Source organism: Bison bison, unplaced genomic scaffold (assembly GCF_000754665.1).
Source record: "Bison bison bison isolate TAMUID 2011002044 unplaced genomic scaffold, Bison_UMD1.0 scf7180017864145, whole genome shotgun sequence".
NCBI lineage: Eukaryota > Metazoa > Chordata > Mammalia > Artiodactyla > Bovidae > Bison > Bison bison.
Genome location: NW_011494717.1, coordinates 2,839,725 through 2,846,382, shown reverse-complemented (window position 1 = coordinate 2,846,382; position 6,658 = coordinate 2,839,725). Strand labels below are relative to the sequence as shown.

The following is a 6,658-nucleotide window of genomic DNA, read 5'->3' as shown; positions in this document are numbered from 1 at the left end:
CTTCCAGGTCCAGAACACTCTGAACCTCTTTCTTGCTTCCCTGACTGTTCTTTGCTGGGTTCCCACACTTGGAACCAGGTTGGGAATGTCCCCTCTCTATCAAAATTGCTGGAACTTGTGAATATTACTTTACCTGGCCAAAAAAAAAAAAAAAATTGGAGAGACGTCTTCTGCAGATTTGGAGATGCGATTCAGTTAAGCTTTTTGAGATGGGGAGCTTATCCTGGATCATCCACGTAGGCCCTAAAGCCAATCAGACACTTGTATCCTTGTTGTTAAGTCACTGAGTCGTGTCCGACTCTTTGCTACCCCTGAAGAGCAGCACACCAGGCTTCCCTGTCATTCACTAGCTCCCAACGTTTGTGCAAACACATGTCCATTGAGTAGGTGATGCCATTCAACCATCTCATCCTCTGCTGCCTCTTCTCTTGCCTTCAGTCTTTCCCAGCACCGGGATCTTTTCCAGTGAGTCGGCCAAAGTATTGGGAGTTTCAGCTTCAGCATCAGCCCTTCCTATGAATGTTCAGGGTTGGTTTCCTTTAGGATGTAAGAAGGAAGCGGAAGGCAATTTTATTACACTGAGATAAGAAGGCGATGTTAAGACAGAGTGGAGAGAGCCCTGAAGACTGCAGTGAGGCAGACACAAGCCAAGTGATGTTGGCAACCACCCCTTTCTTGGAAGAGGAAAGGAACATGTTCCCTTAGAGCCTCTGGAGGGAGCTCAGACCTGCTCCGAGCTGGGAGCAGCAATTGGGAGATTCAGCCCAAAGAAACTGAATCGGGGTTTTTGGCTTCCAGCATTGTAAGAGAATAAATATGTGCTATTTTAAGCAGCCAAATTTGTAGTAATTATTACACTAACCACAGGAAACTAATAAACTGCAAAACCCTCTTTTCATCTAAAAACAGGTTCTAATGGCTTCCCCAACCCCCAGTCCACATCCATGAAACTTTTGAGAACCTCTTCTCTGTGTTCCAAATTGATGTTTCCCTTAAGCTATCAATAAACAGGCTGACAGGATAGTTCTTCTTTGCTTTATAATGACTGTTTATATCTGTTTCTTCCCCCAAACTAGGACCCCCTGGAACTTGAGAACCTTATGCGGGCTGGCTCCAGCAGGCACTCCTGAAGCTGTTGCAGTGCTGTGCTGCCCAATTCCAGGGAGCACCATTCAGGCCAGGTGCTATGGGACGTGAATCCCCAGGGATCCTGTTTACCTGGGAGGCACTGGGGATGGTATTTCCTGGGAGTTGGGCAACATTGCTACTTTGAACACAAGTATCAAGTGCATGAACTATTACACTCCACCCTCCTCCAAAAAAAGCTATTCTCTTAGAGTCTCTAGGCCTCCCTGGAGTGATGGGATGGGTAGCAAGGTAACAACAGCATCAGGTGATAAGCAGGGTCTCTGGAGGGGACCTCTTTGGGGAAGTAATACTCTGACTTGGATGGGTAAATTCCAATGATATTTACATAGGATGTATTTAGTCTCTCTCTTTCCTGCTGATATTCTATCAAATATTACAGGCAACCCAGAAGGCAAGGGATTCCCCATCAAGGGATATACATAACAATATCTTTGAGCTGTTTTGCAGATACTAAAACCTCCAACAAGTGGGAGAAGTTAATTGTATGTTGCCCATAAGCAGGTAGACCCCACACTGGTTGGAACCGGAAAGTCAATGATGCTGACTCCCACTTACTTCACCACAGAAAGTAAGCAGAAAAACGTTCAACCAATCAGAAGAATGTCCACCAGCCGATCACGTCTTCTTTGAATTATTTTACTATAGAATCCCTCACTACCCCCTCCAGGTCAGGACACTTAGTTTTGAGGGCATTAGCCCCCCGTGGCCCCCTTTGCCTGGCAAAGCAATAAAGCTGTTCTTTCCTACTTCACCCTCCCCTGCTGCTGCTAAGTCACTTCAGTCGTGTCCGACTCTGTGCAACCCCATAAATGGCAGCCCACCAGGCTCTGCCATCCCTGGGATTCTCCAGGCAAGAACACTGGAGTGGGTTGCCATTTCCTTCTCCAATGCATGAAAGTGAAAAGTGAAAGGGAAGTCATTCAGTCATGTCTGACTCTTCACGACCCCATGGACTGAAGCCTACCAGGCTCCTCCGTCCATGGGATTTTCCAGGCAAGAGTACTGGAGTGGGGTGCCATTGCCTTCTCCATTCACCCTCCCCACCCCCCCAAAAAAAAGAATGCAAGGGAGACTATAAATTAGAGATAGACGGGTAGTGAGGTAGGCGTGAGGATGGGACGGAGAAGCAGGGTGTCAAGTCCAGTATACTTGTAATAACCCAATCACCCGTTGTCTGTTTCAGTAAAAACAGAACACACGCAGTCACACAGTCCTCACTCTCTATGAGAACAAGCACACCCGTTGCTTAGAAGAAACAAAAATGTCCCAAGGTTTTTATTCTTCGTTTCTCCCAAAGGACTCAAGCCCAGCCCCACAGTAGGTGTGGGCAAGGAGTTACACGCCGAGCCTCCGTGGAGGTCAGGGTCATGCCTGCCACCTCCTGAGACCACCCTCCAGGAGCAGTTCCCTCGAGAGGCAGAGGGGGCCGCACAGACTTCAGACTCTGAAAGCACCGCCTCACTCCAAAATGATATTTCTTGTCTAGACTTCTTCTAGGGAAGGATGTTAGGTGACTCAAGTCACGTCCAGAGTTTAACTCACAGTCCAGGCCTCAGAAACAGGCCAGGTTGCCTTCTATAGGGATGTATTGGTGCTTCCGCAGAACTGCTCCTTTCTCCGTCCTTCCCAGACACACACATGTCCTCCCTTGGGTGGTGTGCGTAAGACTGAACTGATGAGTGTATTGTTAGGATTGGATTCCTCATGAGAGATAGAAAATATAGGGTAGCAGTGTCTGAAGCAAAGCAGAAGTCTCTTTCTCCATCATGAGTATGTCTGGGTGGGCAGTCCAGGGCTGGTGCAGTGAATCATGGGTCATGGGTCCACCAGGCTTGTTCCTTCTAACCTGTTCCTCTGCCACTCTTGCTTTGGTTTCCAAGTTCACTTCATCATCCAAGATAACTGCTCCAGCTGCAGCCATCGTATCTGCATTCCAGCTGAAAGGAAAGAAGAAGGGAAGGAGAAGGGCATGCCCCCTCCCTTTGACACTTCCTGAAGGTGCACAGTCACCGTTCAGTCTAATCAGCGAAACACTAATCACTTGGCTACACATAGTTGTAAGAGATGATGGGAAGGGTGGTCTTTATTTCAGGAGGCCATAAGCCCAACTGAAATTTAGGTGTTTTTTTTTTTTTTTTTTTTGGAAAAGCAGAGTAAAACAGCTGTGGGGAGCAAACAGTACCATCTGCCCAAACAGTCAGCAACAAAAGGGCTCAGCAAAATGTTTCATAACAAGAGAGCCATTCAAAATCAAAAGGACAATGAGATATCATTTTACCTGCATCAGATTGTCACAATCAAAGGGTCCAATGAATGTCAAGTCACAGAATGTAGAAAAATGGAAACTCTCATAATTGCCGCTGGAAGTGTAAATTGCTGTAAGCCCTGAGGAGAGATTTGGAGATTTGTTTAGAAAAATTGCTTAGAGCAATTCCTGAGAAAGTCAAAGATACTTATACCTACTGCCCAGGAGCTCTATCTATCTATCCTTCTAGAGAAAACCTCACATGCACTTACAGAGAAAAATACAAGAATTGACTGCTGCACTGTGAGTAATATTGAAAAACTGAAAACAACTGCATGTCCATGGATAAATAAATTGTGGCATATGCATGAATTATAATACAGCAATTAAGATAAATGACACAGAGCCACATGTATCAACACAGATAAATCTCAAAATATAAATTGAGAAGATCTAGTTAAATCCACAATGTTTTGTTTCATTAAAAAGAAGAGGAAAAAAGACATCATGTGAAGATTTGATAAACTAAGTGTTCATTATATTATTCTTTTTTCAAGATTAAGTTGAAGGATTTTTTTGCATTCTTTTTTTACTGTAAAATATACATAACAAAATTTACCATTTTAACCCTTTTTCTTTGCCGAGAAGGGTGCAGGATTTTCAGTTTCCTGAAAAGGGATGGTACCTGTGCCCCCTGCAGTGGGAGCAGAGAGTCTTAACCACTGAACTGCCAGGGAAGTCCCCCATTTTCACCTTCTCAAGGGTACAGTTCAGTGGCATCAAGTACATTCACATTGTTGTGCAACCATCAACAATGATAGAGCCTCTTTCATCTTCCCAGAATGAAACTCTGTATCCATTAAGCAATAATGCCTTGGACTTCCCTGGTGGTCCAGTGGTTAAGACTCAGCACTTCCACTGCAGGGGGTATAGGTTCCATTCCTAGTTGGGGAACTGAGATCCCATGCGACACATGGTGCCACCAAAAACAACAATAAAGTCTCATTCTCCCCTCTCTCCAACCCCTAGGAACCACCACTCTACTTTCTGTCTCTAAGACTTTGACTGCTCTCGGAAGTCCAATCACATGCAATCATACAGTATTTGTCCTTTGGTGACTGTCTTATTTAACTGAGCAGAAAATCTTCCAGGTTCATCAACATTGTTGCCTGTAACAGAAATTCCTTCCTTTTAGGGCTGAAGAGTACTCCACTCTCTCTCTCTCTCTCTCTCTCTCTATATATATATATACACTTCCTTTTATTTATCCATTCATCTATCAGTGGACACTTGTGTTGCTTCCACCTTTTGGTTATTGGGAATAACGCTGCCATGAACGTGGGTATACAAATATCTGTTCTAGTCCCTGCTTTTACTTCTTGTGGATATATATCTAGAAGTAGAAATGCTAGATTATATGATAATACTATTTTTAATTTTTGAGGAACATTATTTTTTATTATTTGTTTCAAATGCTTCACAATAAAATGATTAATGGTCTTTTTAAATGCTTCATGATAGGAAGAAGTTACCATGAAAAATGTTTTATCATCTTGAAAAATGCCTTTACACACATCTGAGATGCTTTAAGGAGTCAAAATATTTAGTGGGTATGGCATCAGTTTCCCCAAATCCAAGCCCTTGGAAGGTTAATCTATACCCACGTTGGTATGGAAACTCGCCTTGCAGTGCTGGCTTCATGAAGGCATGGGGCTCACTTCAGGCCAGTGAGATGGGAAAAGAAGCTATGTGTCCCAGGGGTGAGGGGGGATAGGGTTAATTCAGAAAACTATTTCCTCGTTCCTAAGAAAAACATCAGGAGAAGGCGGCCTTGTTTCTGGGCATGGCTGTGTTAGCTCTGATGGCTAGAAACAATGCTGCCATCTTGCCTCCATACAGAGTGGGGAGCCACAAAGGAGACGGCAGAGCCAAAGGGTAGGAGAGGCTTAAATTTCCATATTGTGGAGTTTTTAGTTGTTGAGTAGATAATACAGGTATAGGTATGTGTAATAAATGCCCTAATATTCAGGTTACTTGAGGGGAAGCTATTAGTTGAGGTTGAAAGCATCTCCGCTGATTCAGTAAATAAATTTAAGTAAATAATTTAAGAAATTCAGTTCAGTTCAGTCACTCAGTTGTGTTCGACTCTTTGAGACCCCATGGACTGGAGCACACCAAGCCTCCCTGTCTATCGCCAACTCCTGGAGTTTACTCAAACTCATGTCCTTGATGAGTTGGTGATGAGAACCTGAGTTGGTGATGCCATCCAACCATCTCATCCTCTGTCGTCCCCTTCTCCTCCTGCCTTCAATCTTTCCCAGCATCAGGGTCTTTTCCAGTGAATCAGTTCTTTTCATCAGGTGGCCAAAGTATTGGAGTTTGAGCTTCAGCATCAGTCCTTCCAATGAATATTCAGGACTGATCTCCTTTAGGATGCACTGGTTGGATCTCCTTGCGGTCCAAGGGACTCTCAAGAGTCTTCTCCAAGACCACAGTTCAAAATTCTTTGGCACTCAGCTTTCTTATAGTCCAACTCTCACATCCATATATGACTACTGGAAAAACCATAACTTTGACTAGACAGACCTTTGTTGACAAACTAATGTCTCCTTTTATTATTAAAAAGTAATATGTTGTCTAGGTTGGTCATAACTTATCTTCCAAGGAAGCAAGTGTCTTAATTTCATGGCTGCAGTCCCCATCTGCAGTGATTTTGGAGCCCCCCAAAATAGTCTCTCACTGTTTCCACTGTATCCCCATCTATTTGCTGTGAAGTGATGGGACCAGATGCCATGATCATAGTTTTCCGAATGTTGAGTTTTAAGCCAGGTTTTTCACTCTCCTCTTTTACTTTCATCAAGAAAAAGTAAAAACTTTCATCATTAGTTCTTTGCTTTCTGCTGTAAGGGTGGTGTCATCTGCGTACCTGAGGTTATTGATATTTCTCCCGGCAATCTTGATTCCAGTTTGTGTTCATCTAGCCCAGCATTTCTCATGATGTACTTTGCATATAAGTTAAATAAGCAGGGTGACAATATACAGCCTTTGCGTACTCATTTCCCTATTTGGAACCAGTCTGTTGTTCCATGTCCACTTCTAACTGTTGCTTCCTGATCTGCATACAGATTTATCAAGAGTCAGTTTAAGAAATTAGACAAGTAATATATATATATATAATATAATTATAAATACTTTAAGAATACAGAGCAAACTTAAAATTTCCCCTTCACTTTCCCTATCAAAATTTCCCCCCTAGACCTTTTT

At 43.4% G+C, this 6,658-nt stretch overlaps 1 long non-coding RNA gene across 1 annotated transcript in view; it reads right to left on the bottom strand.

Moving 5' to 3' along the window:
• Nucleotides 1-2,421: 2,421 nt before the first annotated feature.
• LOC104989013 overlaps nucleotides 2,422-6,658 on the bottom strand; it is a 7,507-nt gene continuing 3,270 nt past the window's right edge. Inside the window, exons 2-3 of the long non-coding RNA XR_825309.1 lie at nucleotides 3,428-3,534; nucleotides 2,422-3,086 (exon numbers count right to left, since the gene is read on the bottom strand). This is a non-coding gene — a long non-coding RNA (uncharacterized LOC104989013). The remainder of the gene's footprint in view (nucleotides 3,087-3,427; nucleotides 3,535-6,658) is intronic.